Here is a 16,964-nt window from a genome sequence, read left to right on the forward strand (position 1 = left end):
ATGTCTTCTTGTGAATTACTGGTCACAAATTTCTGTTAGTAAGCAAATTAATAAATACCCAGTATTCTGTAATTATATAAAAGTTATAAAAAGAACATTTGGGTTTTCATCAATTGTTTCAAAGCATTTCTGTATTTTTTTTTTTACACAGTGCAATTAAATGCCCAAAAAAAGAAGGCTAATCTACTTGTTAGAGGTGAAATTATTAATCATCTAAAACACTTTTTTATTGCCTCCCAAATCTTAACTCTGGATAGCTAGAAAAATAAGACTTGCTTTAGCTGGGAAGAAAGTGCATATTTCAGAATATTTGAAAAAGTCAAATGTACATGTTAACAGATCTGATAAATATATGAGCAGACCACCAATGCTACAAATATTTTGCTACAGAGAATTTAGTTGCACTCCTGATGTGGAAAATGGCTGGGGACTTGGAGGAAGTACTGAATAACTCTTCCAGCTGTCAAACTGTTTTTCTGGAAATATTTAGTTTGAGGTGTCCACTGGCCTTTTAGTGTGCGCTCTGATGAAACCCTGGTGCTTCAGAGGACTTCCTTCCTGCCTTTTAAATATTAATTTCATACAGAATTTATGACATTGTCATGGAGACCAAGCTTCAATACTGCTGGTACCTTGATGGCCTCATGCTGCCATCAGCCAATTTTACAGTTTTCACCCTATTAACATTTCACTAAATGCTGATGTTCTTCTGTTCCCGTTCCCATTCCCTTTGAGATCATCCCTTTGAGAATTGTCACCAGTTCTCTGCAATAACAAAAGCAGCAAGTTATAATGGTAGCAAAGGAACAAACAAATAGTTTATCCTTCCTTATAGATATCTAAATAGGTCTTTTAAACGAACATTTTTAAACTTCTGCAGTAATTGCTTTGATTGCTTTTATCCAGTTCTAAGGAATTTTTTGTGGTGGGTGTGAATGCATATTTTTGCTATTAATTATTTTTCACCCATATTGTAACAGAGAACTTGTGGCTGTGAGATAAGGTGATTTACAGTCTGGAATTTGGGAAAATAATTGTATTAGCCCTTTTTTACTTTTAACATTATTCTCTTGATTTGAGGTGAGTTTTTATCTCATGTTCCGCCCTTATCTTTCTGAGCACAGACCATCACATCCACCTCACTATAAATGTTATGTTACAGATGAGATAATTTTTGAGCTTTTCTGATTAAGTAGTGATTTTCTTTACTCATTTCATAAGTAAGAAAGTGCCAGTCACTTCTATGCAAAAAGTAGTGGGCTTCTTTTTGAATGACCTGCCTCCCAGCAGATAAGACTTGCTTGTAGTTTCAGGTTTGGATCTGCTTTTCTATATTAATTATATGTACTTAATGACTGAACTTAATCACTGCTCAGTGATTAAGTCAGAGATGCTTCACTGGAAAGCAATTTGGGTGGATGTGATTTGGTGCAGAGCCAAAATGGAAGGGAGATGCTTTAGTACAATATAAATCTCTACAAGCACAGAGCTGGGGTGGAGATCTTGGAACCTGTGTTGAGGACAGCAGGGAAGCAAAGTGAGAAGATGATCTAGAATCCACAGGCTGGATGTGTAAGAACAGCTGTGGCCCAGACTCCCCTCCTCCCTGATGGCAAATGGAATCCTTTCTCAGAAGTGAAACAGGGATAATAATCAGGTCTTTTCTAATGACAGTGGTCCGTGGGGCATTTGTTCTCTCCCTTCCATTGTAATAAGCTGGTGTGTAAAGACAGAAATTTCATATTGTTTTTCTTGTAAATATCCATTTGAAAGAGACTGTTTCATCTCTAACCAGTGCTGTCTGATTTTTCCTGCACTGGGAAGTCAGAGTCAAAAACCTCTGGCCTGGGGATCTGGCTGGGCAAAACAGAAGAGCTGTGCTCGTGTTAAAATGGGATACTGTTGACAAAACACAGAGCAGTGACAGAAGGCAGTGTGTGCCTTGCCCATGGTTACAAACATTCCTTTCTTTCTTCTAATTTCTGTTTTGCAGAGCAGCTACTCCTACAGCTTGCATTATAATTTCCTTTCCTGAGGCAGAACCACAAACCGGTAGGGAGGATGTGCAGGATGCTCTGCACTCCTCATTTCCTCCCAACCACAAATTTGTGAGGATGCTGAATATTGTAATCATTAGAAAAGAAAGGAGAGATGACAGACAGATTTATCACACTGGTGTAGTGCTCAGGGGTGTGTACAGGTGATTCCATATTTGCACATGGATGAACTTATAGAAACAAAGAATTTCCTACTTTTTTCCTGCCTATTTAGAGATATGGCCTAAGAATTAAAGAAGAATGTGAGACCAAGAAAGAAGTTAAGGTTTTGACCTTGCCAGTTTTGTTTTTAGGCTATTACCCAACTTCATTCGCAGAACTTCAGCTTTCTTGACTGCTGCATTACCGTGTCTGTACTCAAGACTGTAGTTAACACATGCATTCAGAAAGGATCATTTCTGCAGCTATTTGCCTCCCTCTGTCATAGGATAAATTTACATCTTCAGTCTACACATTTGCATGCTAAAAGTATCTTCCCACTCTCTGCTATAGTGTGTAAATTGCCATCAGCCTCTGTTAGAAGCTTGGTTAATGTGTTCAACAAAGTGATGTTTCTTTCTTGGTCCCAGTCCCAAATGCAAACGTTTTTCAGTCTCACACTACCTTATTAAAGGAATATATTGTTTCCATTGTCCCATCCAATTTAGCTACAGCTGCCAGCCTTAGCACTCAGAGTCAGATCTACTTATTACTTCAAATTAAGACAAATACAACTTGGGAGGACAGCTTATAATCATTTTCTCTTCGTGTGTAGTGAGATAAATTTGCTGTGTTTGAACCTGGCTGAGACTTTTACAGAAAAATGAGAAGAACCTCAATTAAAGTGAATCAAATGTTCTGAAAACATGTCAATTAAGAAAAAATTTTGCTGGAAATCTGCCCCCTTCTTGTCTTGCCTGGAGGACTGTTAGACAGCCAGAATCTTGACTCCTTTGCTGGTGGGTTGTGAAGAAGAAAGAGCTCCCAGGTTGAATTTCTGCCTTCTTTTCCCATATGCAGGCTGCTGGCTTGCCTGAGCCAGAAGATCTAAACCCACTTCAGTGTCTGGACTGCCCTGCTTCGAAGCTGCCATGTCATCAGGCTGGCACCTCTCCCAGCTTTTGTAGTCTTTGGTTGGGCACACATTAAGAAGAAAAATAAAAATCTGAGATTTCCATGGATATTTATAAGCATCAGTGAACCAAATTTTGGAGCAGAGTTGCTTAAATTTCCTTTCCCCTCCTATTTTCTTTATAAGAAAACATGTTAAGTGAGATTCAAGGTAAGATCAGGACATACTTGTGCAGAGGCAGGACAGGTCAGGAAAGGAAGCAGCACTCCATCCTCTCCTGAGCCACTGGAAAAATCAACTGCCCAGCCATTTGCTCATCAATTCAAGAGAGCAGAGTGAAGCTCTTCAGCTGTAGATTTGGCCATCCACAACCATTGCATCCAATTTATTCCTTGTCTCATCTTAACCAATAGCACAACCTGTCTTGGCAGGTGGCCTGCAGTAGTGCAGAACATGCAGTCAGGGGAGTCTTCCATTTATATCTACTGTATTCAATTAATAACTGTTGCATTTTGTTGTATTCTTAATATAGAAATAGTGATTCAAGAAGCCCTATATGTGGAAGCTGGGAAGCAGTGCCTGTGAGGAAGCTTTCAGTATTACTCCTTCAAGTCTGCTTCTGTTTGCATCTGGAAAAAAGATGCCTGATGACAAAGGCCCTGTGTACAGCCCTGGATTTAGTTCACTTAGTGCAATGGTGCCTTTGAAGGTGATGTTGTTTGCTCTCATTGGGGTCTCTCCCATGTTCCTGATGGTTTGACATGCTCCTCCTCTCTGCACCTCTATTAACCTAAGCAGTGTTACCACAAATAACATGACGTTGACACGTTAAATTAAAAAAAAAAAGAAGAGGAAATACTGAAGGCTTGACAGACAATTTTGCAGAATAATTTAAATGTCTGAGGTGAGATAGAATGATAGTAGTTGACATCTGAAGTTGCTTGTGTATGATTGCTCTGAATCAACTTGATAAACTCAACTATAAATTAGAAAGGCAAGAGTTATCTCAGTTTTATAACAAATATTAACATTTATTGTGACTATAATTGGAATTGGAAAAACAAGATGCTGAATCTAAGGATGGAAATAAGGTTTGATTATTCATATTCTGAAATAATTTTCTGCCATGACAAAAATATTGCTCTTTGGCAGCAGTTACAGTGAATAAAGAACAGTGAATCATTGAGACTCATTCCCAGAAAATTTGAACAAAGAGACTACACCAGAATTAGAGTTTGGGTTTGGGTTTTTTTCACATGATGAGATCATAAATTCTCATTCAGTACATCCTCTCTGAAAAACATATTTGTACTCAGATTTGGCTAATTCACGGATAAAGTAAAGCAATAAAAGGGTTTCCTTCATTTTTTTCTTTAGAGCTATAGTCTTAACCAGGCTCTAAGAACTGTATCAAACAACTTCTGTATCTTCTGAGAGCATGGAGGAACATTCCTAACATAGTACTCACAGTGCTGTGCGTTTTAGAAAACAAAATGACCCAAAAGATCTACCAAGGGAAGATGTTGCACTTCCCATGCTAAGAAAAGGAGGGGACATGAACATGTGGCACATACACAAAATACAAATGGAAGCCTCACTGCCTCCTATGGCATGAGCATGGCATGAGCATGGCACAAGAGCTGCCATAAAACAGAACGCTAAGAATCATAAGCATTGATTATCTGACTGCTCATATTTAAATTAATGAGTATAAAATGCTGCCAGCTGAGAAATAACTATAGAGATGTCCTAGTCTGAATCCTTACACTGCTGTGAGCCAATGCAGGTTACTTTGTGACCATCTGTGTGACTGGTCACTACAGTATCTGGAGAAACTCAATTGCTTATCATTATGTGGGAGTAAGATGTGTTAAACAGAGGAGATTTTTGAGCAGCTCCTCTTCCTTTGAACTTCACTGATATGCTGGGATTATTGTAGAGAGAGCAATATAAAAAAATTTAAAAAGCACAGGAGTAGTCTATGTTTATTTAATTTACTTATTCCTTTAACTGCCTTAAAGAATCTCCTTCTTAATTCAGGATCCCTAATTCGAAGGGCTCCTCACTCCTTCCCTGTCTCCTTGCACTAAATCTTATTCTTATTAAAGAACAAAGTGCCACTTACATGAAATAGAACATTAACAAAAAGCTTACTCATATGGGGTCAAGCAACACAGATAGAAAATTAGGGAAGTTTTCATTATTTGCCTTTTTCCTGGCTTATGCATCATAACATGTTGTATTTGCAAGTTAATGCCTTTCCTGTCTTTTTAATGCAAATAGATGAAGGTCTATCTTCCTGGAGTTAAATGTAAAATCAATTAAGTGATCAAAGGCAAGATATGCACCACAGTTAAGGAAGGAACTCAGAACCTGTAAGATCAGCATAAGTCAGAAAATCTGTCTTATCTTTTTCTCTGCCAATCAAACAAAGAATGTTCACTCACAGTCATAATTATCAACCCTTCTGTAGCAGTCAAAATGTACATGTGAATGTGATGTACTGACCATAATAGGGACTTCCTAAAACAGAAAAGACAAGCTCCAGAGAACTTGAATTCTTCCCATCTCACTTCAGACATCAGTCTCATTGTCTGGTCTGCCTCTGTAATCAGTGGGAAAGAGAGGGAAATTCTAGAGGATAGTTACCACACCTATGAGCAGGACCATAGGTGTCCTGCTTACTGCACAGTAACCATAGAGAAACTACTTTTCTAACCCAAAGTACATTAATAATGTACCCAAAGGTAGTCTGGACAAAAATGGAGCTAAGTAACTCAATTCTAGTAAGTTGTTGAGCATGTGCCCACTTAGATAAAGGTTTCTCCTAGATTTGGTGTACGGATGAGAAACAACAGTAGAAAGAAAAGGTTATTTCATGTATGCTCATACTGCTTGAAGAATCACTTGAAGAATCACACTGTTATCTTATATTCATTCCAGAAGAATTGTTTTTTGCATGGAAATTGAATTTTGTAAGGAAATTTTTGTATGAAGGAAATTATCTTTATATTGAAACTGAAAACAGTTTTCTGTCCTCATTTAAGATGACAGAGAAACAATAAGCCTGATTTGTTTTGCACTACATCCTTCACATTACTATTCAGATTATTGCTTCATTTTTTGGGTTTGGAAAGCTTGCAAAACAACTTGCATGCCAATTAAGGGGGTAAGTCTGAAATGAGTTAGTAAATATTTGACAGAGTGAGACGTGTTTTGGTCCATCTTGTTTAATTTATTTTAATGTTTTAGAAATGCCCCCAAGTAGTGAGGGACATCATACTAAGAGGAATGTCTGAAAATGTTAGTAGGCATCTACTAATATCTAGGCATGTGACTGAAAGCATTATACTTGAGCACCACAGTTTTAAATTAATTATTTTATTGACAGGAAGGAAGAGAAGCTGCTTGAGTGAAACCTTTTGAGTAGCTGGCTTTACTCACCAGGATTATACTGGAGTGGCGGAGATTTTCTGGGAGCTGGTTGAAGAGTGTTTGTATATTTCTAACAAAAAAAACCTATTTATGTCAGTAGCAGTGAGAAATTTTAGTTCACAGTGAAGTCAGGAAGAGGGAAAGACATGATAGGAAATCTGTCCAATTCCAATGAGTAAACTAGCTACAGAAGGTGTATGCATGCAAGGAAAGATTGTTCTGCCTTTTCTAGGTTTCATACCAGGAAAATGAAGGGGTTTGTTTAGCTCAGAGGAAAATCTAGTTCATGCCTAAATAAATGAAAAAAAAAAGCATTATTTTGCACCTCTCAACTCATGTAGAGTGCCAAGCACACAGAGGTACACAATCAGTGCAGTGTCTAAGGTTATACACAGCAAAGATTTATACCTGTTCTTAACTCCAGTATGTGATTTGTTGTTCATTCAATGAATCGTGTGCTGAAGATTAAATTTTGTGATTGAAGCTTAATGATAAGTGCTGCAACTTTGATTTTTTACTTCATAAAACTGAAAAAAAGACACAAGATTGTCCATAAATATAACAGTGTTTGAAGTTAAACACAGAGAGTTTGGAATAATTTGTTGTAATCTATCACAAGTTTGACTGCTGAACTTTGGGTTCCAGCATAGTTTAACTCCAGACCTGCAACAGTTTTCTTTCGTTATCTTCTGTTGTCCCAGCACAATCTTATTGCTCCGTGCTCTAAAACTTTGGGTTATTTGGTTAGGTTGAAATCCTTGTTTAGTAGTTAGTGTTTATCTCTATTAGTATTGGTAACTACTTTTTAAAAAATCTTCCACCAAGTGAAGATCTGTGAACCTCAAATAATGAGGTTGTGAGAAAGAGGGAAGAGAAACAGAGGAGATTCTCCATGAGACAAACATCTGCTCAAATTCTGTTCTTCAACACTCCTTTAATTGTATGTAGTTTAGAGAGCTGGTTAGCTGCTGCAATGAAAAGATTACAGAATCACAGAATTGTTTAGTTTGGAAGTGACATCTTGTGTTCACCTAATGCAAACCCCCAGCTTGAGCAGAGTCACCTAAGACAGGTTGCCCAGTTGGGATTTTAGTATCTCCTCAAAGGAAGACTCCACAACCTCTTTGAGCAACCTGTCAAACCAATGTTTGGCAATCCTCACAGAAGAAATATATTCTTGTGTTCACAAGGGATTCATGTGTTTTAATTTGTGCTCATTTCTTCTTGTCCCGTCACGGAGCCCTGCTGAGAAGAGCCTGTCTCCCTCTTCTTCATTTCTGCCCATCAGGTATTTATACACATTGATGAGATCCCACCTAAACGTTCTCCAGGGTGAACAATCCCAACTTTTTCTCATATGAAAAATGCTCCAGTCCTTTATTCATCTTTGTGGCCCTGTGCTTTACTCTTCACGGACTGGGAAGCCAAGAATGGAGTGCCGTATTCCAGGTCATCCTTGGCTCGGATAACTCTGTGTTCTTCCTGGATCACGCACTCCTAGTTCCACCTCTTGTACACTTATTTTTACTCTCTGAGTTCAGTTAGGATGTCCTTGCTCATCCATGCTGGCTTCCTTCTTATGCTTGATTTTCTACTTTTCAGGATGGACCATGTCAAGCATTGGAACTCGCTCTCCAGGGAAGTGATAGAGTAACCATCCCTGGGGTGTTTAAAAGACATGTAGATGTGGCTCTTAAGGACATGGTTTAGTGGTAGACTTAGCAGTCTTGGGTTCATGGTGGGAGTTGATCTCGCAGGTCTTTTCCAATCTAAAGTATGCTGTGATTCCGTAATTTATTAATATATCAAACTTTGCAAGTTACAGATTAAGCTCTTGACCTGCATCTCAAATGGGGTCTAAGTTTTCAGTCCATTATTTCCCATGAGCCCACAACTTTCTCAAGTACCTATTTTTCTAGGTGAGCAGTTTCTTGTATTGGTAGTGGGGCCCTTGTTTGTGTGAGTAATTTCCCTGAGTTCATCACATAATCTGTCTGTTGCCTGCTTTAACTGGAAGTGTTTGAGACAAGCCGGGGACAAGAGAGACTGGTTGGCACTATACACATAATTGCTACTGCTGTAGTGCCATGTGCATATGAAGTGCTATAAATTGGCAGTGATAATAACACAAAGTGATAATGAAGAACTTGGTGAACATTCGCCAAGTCACAGCACATCTCCAACACAGCTGAATGGATTTTAGAGGCTGCATTCAGATGAGAGTGTCAACAAACCCTAAGTGCCTTCTATATATGTTCTAATTCAGTCAAGCAGAATAGAGCTCTCATGTAATTGTGATGTAACTATTTTAAAGACTATAAATAGAACAGAAGATAGTGGAGACTTTATTTCACTCAACAAAGGTATATGAAAGATAAAACACTTGGAAAAAATTGATGAAGAATGAAGCTGACTTTGGGCTCAGAGAGTAAAACTGAGTGAGGCTGGTGAAAGCTGTTGTGCTTTGCATGATAGCAAAACAATTAAAATGAGCTTTGAGGATATTGCATCCAAATCTGCTAAAAATCCTAAACAAATAGACTGAGAAATGAGCCTATTTTGCATTCATTTGCAAGTCTTACTTTATCATTGGTCTAATAATATTTGAGAAAACACAGACTTTATCATGAGACTGTGCCATTAAGTCTACAAGTATATGAGCAAATGAGCCAGAAAAGTAATTAATTTTCTCCTGAAAAACAAATTATGAGAAAACACTTTTAGAGACCAGCCATTTGCAAAAACAGAGCTCTTAATATGTGGGAATAAAAACGTTTCCAGAGTCAACAGTAATTGATAGCAGTGTGGCTTTTTCCCTCCATTTGATTGTTCATAGCGTACCAATAATTCATCCTATTTGTCTGAAATTTTCTGGGCCTTAAACAAGTGTTCATGAAAGTTTCAGCTAATGCCATTTATCATCTCAAAAGTGATACCTACACCTACTACAGTGGCCTTCCTTGGAATAAGGTAATCCAGCCCTTTTCTACAAGATCTAAGGAAGTATCACTGCTCCTGGGTTAGAGCAGAGCTGGGACATGACACTGCTGAGCTGAGGGAGGGAACAATTTACAGTCTTCCACTACCCAAGGGTGTGGTGGTGATGACATGAAGACAGCAATACCTACAGATGGAGAAAAACTCACATACACTGAAAGGATGAGTGACTTAAGTGGCACAGTTCAGCAACTGAAATCCTAACTGGATATAAAAAAATGTCTCTTCAAAACTAAATGATTGGCTGGAACATGCTTCCCTGGGAAGCTGTGGAATTCCTATCCTTGGAGAGTTTCAAAACTGCCCTGGATAAGGCCCCTGGCAACCTGACCTAGTTTGAAATTAGCCCTGCTTTGAGCAGGAGGTTGGACTCGCTGACATCTGAAGAGGTTTTCCATTCAAAGTTATTCTGTGGGTCTATATTAATGTTTAGTGAACACTACTTAATCACAGTGTAAAAGAGCTCACATGACTGTGGGCTGTGTGCAAACCCTGCATCTAAGCTCTTTAGTCCCAGCCTAAAAGCAACAGAAAACAGTAAGAACTCTTTCTCTTTTAGTAGATGACCACCTACATTTAATCACATGGTTTCTCTCATGGTTTCTCTACAATATCACCATGATCAAAGACAAGCAAAATACCATATTTTCAAAGAATGGTTAGGGTTGGGAGGGACCTTAATGATCATCTATTTCCAATGGACAGAGACACCTTCCACTAGACCAGGCTGCTCAAAGCCCCATCCAACCTGGCCTTGAACACTTCCATCCTCAGCTTCTCTGGGCAACCTGTTCCAGTGCCTCTGAGTAAAGAATTTCTTCCTAACATCCAATCTAAACCTGCCCTTTTTCACTGTCCAGAGTTATTATCATAACCCACATCACAAATAACCTCTTCCTCCCCTAGCATTTGCAAAATCAGAGGCAGAAATAAAGAAGCTTCTTTTAGGTGGAGCAAAGCCTTAGTTGATTAGAACCAGGTGAAGGAGTGAAAGAAAATGTGCTCTAAAACAAACCAGCTCAAATGATCAGGACTCCCAAAGAGCTTAAACACTTCAAAACAGCATTGATCAATAACTGTAGTTTGTGCATGCAAAAATATACTAATGAGTTTTATTTCATTAGCTGAAAGCAAAGTGCATTGTAAAAGAGCAAACAACAGTTATTTATTTTGCATTTTGCTTTTTCATGTTTAGTTCATTACTGTTTGCTGCCTGCCCATGGCATGGTCGTGTATCTTGTGATGAACTGAGCCAAATGCTGTGACAGTGCATATGGGAATGATCAAAAAATCACAGAGTGGCCTGGGCTGGAAGGGACCTAGCTCAAAATTCATCTAGTTCCAACTCCCCCGCTATGGGCAGGGATGCCTTTCACTAGACCACATTGCTCAGAACCTCACCAGACCCAGCCTTGAACACTTTCAGGGTAGGCACATCCACAACTTTTCTGGGAAACCTGTACCAGTGCCTCAGCATCCTCACAGTAAAGAATTTCTTCATAATATCTAATCTAAAATTGTCTTTGGTTTAAAGCCATTCCTCCTTGTCCTGTCCCTACACACTCTCTTTCTTGTAGGCTCCCTTCAGGTGCTGGAAGGCTCCAGTTAGGTCACCCCAAAGCCTTCTCTTTTCCAGGCTGAACAATCCCAATTCTCTTAGCATTTCCTCCTAGAAGATGTGCTCCATCCCTCTGATCATCTTGGTGGCCTCCTCTGGACTTGCTTCAGCAGTTCCATGTCCTTCCTGTGATAGGGCCCCGGAGCTGGATGCAGCACTGCAGGTGGGGCCTCAGGAGAGAAGAGCAGAGGGGCAGAATCCCCTCCCTCACCCTGTTGGACACGCTGCTTTGGATGCAGCCCAGGACAGCTTTGGCTTTCTGAGCTATGAGTGCACATGGCCAGCTCATGTCCAGATGATGAATGGTTCATTCTCAGATCAGAGAGGATTTGTGGTCTTCTCAACCTTCTGGAGGGAGAAAATTTTCTTCCTTGTGAGGATAAATACTGAGCTGTCTCTAATTAATAATCCTTGCCTGGATGGGAGCTAATGGTGAATATTTACTATGCTAATAAGTCTGTGACATGTCTCTTACTATCTTTGTTGAAACAAATTCTAGTCATCTTTCAACTTAATTTCAGGTCATTTTTTATTTAGGCATTTTTCTTACTTGTTTCTTTTGGTCACTTCAGAGCTGAATAGAATTTGAGAAGGTATAAGCACAAACAACTTAACTCTTTATAGAAAAGTTTATAGAAGAAATTCCCTGTTCTCAGAAGTTTTCAATAGGGAATACTGAAAGATATTTTCATGTCTATATAAAGAAATATAGGAAGAATAAAGGAAGTAATTGTCCTTTGTCCTTAACATTTGTAGAAATGACTCTTGTCTTTCTGAGTTTGGAAATAGGCATATTTCTTTCCAACAATAGACTTCTATTAAATACTTTGCAAGCATAAACCTCAAATTCCAATAGCTGATGTTTATCCACTTTCCAAAAGAACAAAGAAATCTATAGAAATGTAAGCAAAAACAGACATTATTAAGGAACATTTCCAACATTCCTTCAAAATACTTGCATATTTGTATTTACCAAGTTAATATACCTTGAAGCTTTGTCTCTTGAGGCTTGTCCTTGGCTGGCAGAACACACAAACTTAAATAAAAACATTAATTTGGTTGGCTTGGACACCTCATTTTATGAAACATGTAATTCAGAGGGAAGTATTTGCTATTCCCAGTCACAGTGGGTGTAATAATTTTCAGCACACCTTCTCAGCACGGGCAAGTTTGTAATGATTTGATGTTTGACTGATCAAAGTTGCTATTTTTGGCACCTATATTATAACCTATACTTATACCAACTTATGTCTGTATTTTATTCCACCATACCCATACAAGAGAGCTCTGGACTGTTAATTTTCTTCTCTGACTTACTGTTCTTTGGCAAATGCCAAATTATTCAAGCCTTTAAGCAACCTGTAGTTTTTCAATGCAGCAAGTCGTGGGTGACCCTGTTGCTGCTTTGCAGCAGCTGAGGAGTATTCTATAACATAGTTCCACTAACTGGACTGGTAAGAGAAAAAAGCAAGGCAACCATATTGAGAAATGGCATCTACACTGGGAAAATCTACAGTTCCTAGTGGGGGGTTTATGTCCTTGAAAAAATTACCATGTCCCTTTAATATTACCAGGGGAAAACTGAAAAGGGATCTTTCTTTAATTTTGTAGTTAGGAGACACCAAGGATCAATCATTTGTTGTATTAAATAGAAAGCAGAAGTGTTTTCTGAATATATGAACTGTGCTTTAACTGATTACCTCAAGATTATGAAGTTAGGTTTGTGCTTAATGATAAAATTTTTCTAATGTGTTTTTAATCTTTAAGTAATATATAAAATATCCATCATGATGTCCTTTTCCCGAGGTAATTCATATGAAATAAGATATATGAATACTGGGTTCCTCAACTGGAAGGATTTAAATGAAAAATTACTCTAGTTAACTAAAAAGAAGAAATGAAAAGGGGGAAAATTATCTTAATAATTCATTTCTAACTGCTTTCATGAAGACACAGAGTTACAAATAATAAATACAAATATGATATAAATACAAAAATTACATATTATTAAAACAAATATACAGATATAAATGTGGAAACAGATATAACATATTAAAAAAGTTATTTGTTTAAATGTGTTTCCATTGAGGACTATGTTCAATACTAGTTTATCTTCCTGTCTGAAGATAACCAAAAATTCAATTCCCTGTTTGCCATGGGCTTTATTACTTTATCTTAATTTGGAGAAAGATGATTCTAATGTATTAAAACTTTTCTTCAAACAAGAGAAAGCAGAGGCTGAGTCTCGAATTAGAACAGTTTTCCTATAACTGGATAATGACACTACTTAAGAAACAAGAACTATAACTTCAAGTCGTTTGCTCTTTCATTTCAAGAAGGATTAAAATTTTGTTTTTAGGGTAAGCTAGTAATGTATTATTGGTATTCAGTATCAATTGATTAATATTCCATATAAGTCACAATGTTACAATTCATTCAGCAGGTATTTCCCAGCTACTGTTTAACATAAAAATCCCAAACATCTTCTGAGTTTATTTCAAAAACCAATAAATCCTTTTCTATGTCATTTACCTTTGAGGAGATAAGAAACTTACAGAAGTAAAATTACAGCTCAAAAATTAATCTCCACTGGTCTGATTTGCCACCAGCCCCTCCCCAACCTGCAGCAACATTTTCAAAAATTTCTTTCTCCCATATTTCACTTGCCCATTTCAATTCTTAGACCAATAAATCAAAAGCTCTTATTTCTTGAAATATTGAAATAGAAAAAAAGATAAAGGTATTTCATTTCTTATGTAAAGAAAGAATACTGGATTTGTGTGAGGGAGAGAGCCATAGGACTGGATTGCTTGTGACTATGACAAACCAAATTGTCTAAGCTGGTAAACGAAGTCCTGTTAGTCCTTAAGGCAGGGTAGGAGGAAAACAAGACCATTTCTTATCCAGCTGCACAGCAGGACCTGGAGAAACTCGTGCTCTGCATTAGAAATTGGTAGCTGCAGGATCTGCTTAGTGGAGTGTCTATCAGCTGCAGACACTTTCTCCTGTTTGCCATGCCCAAGCTCTCCTCTAGGTCATAGACACATATTTTCACAGGGATAAACTTCTTCACCCTCCGGAAAATACCTTGGGGTGGTCTTAATCACACTGTAGTCTGATCCAGACAGTCAGAGAAACACCACCCATGAAGGTTTGACCCAACTGGATCAAATGTCCAGGGAAGACCCCATTATCCATGAGAACAGGCATAATAAGATTAGCATAATGATGTGTGTCAGGTGTGATAGAATTTAGAGAGGGTGAAAAAATCTGCTGATATCCTGAACATGTCCATGCACATATTCTTTCAAACCATGCCTGTACAGCTTGTGTCTTAACTACACCACCACTTCTGGCAGGGTCAGCAGAGTTACCACAGACACATAATCAGTACAAATGAAAAAAAAACAACTCTGGCTCTGAGTGAAAGAGCAGAACATCAGAGAGGATATACCAAGCTTCACAACTGCTGTGTTTTGGTGTGTGTCATTCTACCTTCAACATCCAAATAAAACTGACTTATGTTCCATCCACAGGTCATGAAAGATCACAGAATCATAGAATACCAAGGTGGAAGGATCTCAAGGATCATCTGCTCTAACCTTTCTTAGCAAATCATGATCTAGACAAGATGGCCCAGACAAATCTGAAAAGTGTCCAATGAGGGAAAGCTGCTTAGTGCAAATATTAGCCATACTTCTGCATACCTCTCAGTTTAGTTTTGGTGTTGATGGGGTTTTTGTTTTGTTGGGTTTTTTTTTGTTTTGTTTTGTTTTGTTGAGGGTTTGTTTATTTGGGTTTTTTGTTTTGGTTTTTCTGTTTGGGTTCAAAGAGGTACAGTCACATCTGGAAGCCTGGTAGCTCTGTCTGTAGGGATTGCACTTCATGTGTTTATCTGAGAGGCAAGGCATAGTAGCAGGAGACCAATGATTTACTAGCAAATCTGACAGCCCCTGGACAAAACCTATCTGTTGTCATCCCAGCCTGGATTCCCAGAGATACCTGAGGCCCTGAGAGTCCCAAGGCAGTGAATGGGTGGGGATTGGTTGAGCCCTGGAGGAAAGTTTTGTTTGATCTCTCTTTTAAATCGTTAACAATTATAGATGCATCGAAGCTTGCCAGGGAGGTGACAAAGGACCACCATTCCCCACTCACAAGCACAGAAAACCAGAGTACATTAGCTGAAAAACATGCTTGGAATGAAAACCATGTTCCACCAAGTGTTAGCATTCATCTGGACATGAACAAGATTTCACATTTATTTCTGGATGGTTCTGATGGGTCTTTTGTCTAGACTGAACATTCACCTTGAAACATACTCATAATTTTCCAAAAAAAAAGGGAGTAATTATTGGATTTAAAAGCAAGTTCACAGCAGTCACTCTTTACCCTGTTTTCATGCTCTGCCGAAAAAAATGACTAAGAACATGTATATCTCAAGACTAGAGTTGCATCAGAACCGTTTCTACTGACATGTAATCATATGATTTAGGCACCAGGAGTGTTCTTTAGTCCCAGACAAGACACAGTATTTCACTTATCATTTGAGTAGAGTTTTCAATCCGCAATTTGTTTTCAATTTTTTTTTTTTAAGTATAAAAAGGAAACAAACAAAATCTATACCTTATTCAAGTGGTAAATGAAGGGAAAAATTAACATTTTTCAGAGGGTGGTGAGGTACTGGAACTGGTACCCAGAGCAACTGTGGCTGCCCCATGCTTGGAAGGGTTCAAGGCCAGGGTGGATGGGGCTTTGAGCAACCTGGGATAGTGGAAGGTGTCCCTGCCCATGACAGGGGGGTTGGAAATAGATGATTTTTAAGACCCCTTCCAATCAAAGCCGTTCTATGATGATGATTTTACGTCTGCTCAATGCTACAATTTCTTCACTTAAAATAACAGCAGTGTCAAAAAAGAAAAAAAATCTTAAATGTAACTACACATTTAAGCTTTGCTTCTGCCTTTGCTCCAGGTTCAGTAACACACAATATTTGGAGGAATTTGAATAGATTTGAAGACTTCTGGGTTTTTAACCTATGTGTTTGTGTGTTGCAAAATTCTGCCTCTCTAGAGGTGAGAAGACACCATGTGCCACCTACTTTACCATTTTTCTTCAGAGGTTTGACTTATGGAGAAGTAAGCTTAATACAAATAAAATTATTTTCCCCTCCTGGCATTTGGCAGTCACACAGAAATGCAACAGCAGAGCAGAGTATGAGAGAAAGTCGCTTCTCAGAACTGTGTTCAAAAAGAATAACAAGCATTAAATTCAAAATGAACCATCTGTGACAACCCCTAAGCAGTGCCTCACTTCAGTAAGTGCAAGCCTGGGAATGAATGTGAAACTGTACGTAACTGTCAATTAAAATAATCTAATATAGACTTTTCTGCCTCTGGGGGGAGGGTGTACACAGATTTTCTGGAGGCCCACTTTTTTTCATTTCCTTGGCATAAATTTTACAGTTCAGGAGAACTGAATCACATCTGTAGCCAACATATGTTACACACCTCATGGGAGCAAAGGTGGTGGAAGAGGCACTACCATTGTGGATCACCTCTCAGTAGTCCATATATATCTGGTATAAAATAATATAACTTCACATCAAAATTAATTCTAAAACAATTTCTAAGAAAAGAGTGATTTCACATCGGAAATAAGGTATTTACCAATCCCATTTGGGAAAACTAAAAAACTGTATCTTATAGAAATGCATTTAGAAACGAAATCCAGAGAGTTTCTGTCGGTTCACCCAGACCACAATAAACAGAGCAATGGCAGCATAGCCAAGGTAAGTAAAAACACATGG

At 38.3% G+C, this 16,964-nt stretch overlaps 1 protein-coding gene across 1 annotated transcript in view; it reads left to right on the top strand.

Annotated features, from left to right (window-relative positions):
- The window catches only part of STK32B (serine/threonine kinase 32B), a 160,145-nt gene that overhangs the window by 68,226 nt on the left and 74,955 nt on the right, over positions 1 to 16,964 (top strand). The gene's annotated exons all lie outside the window — the stretch shown is intronic.

Source organism: Aphelocoma coerulescens, chromosome 4, assembly GCF_041296385.1.
Source record: "Aphelocoma coerulescens isolate FSJ_1873_10779 chromosome 4, UR_Acoe_1.0, whole genome shotgun sequence".
In the NCBI taxonomy this organism is placed as follows: domain Eukaryota; kingdom Metazoa; phylum Chordata; class Aves; order Passeriformes; family Corvidae; genus Aphelocoma; species Aphelocoma coerulescens.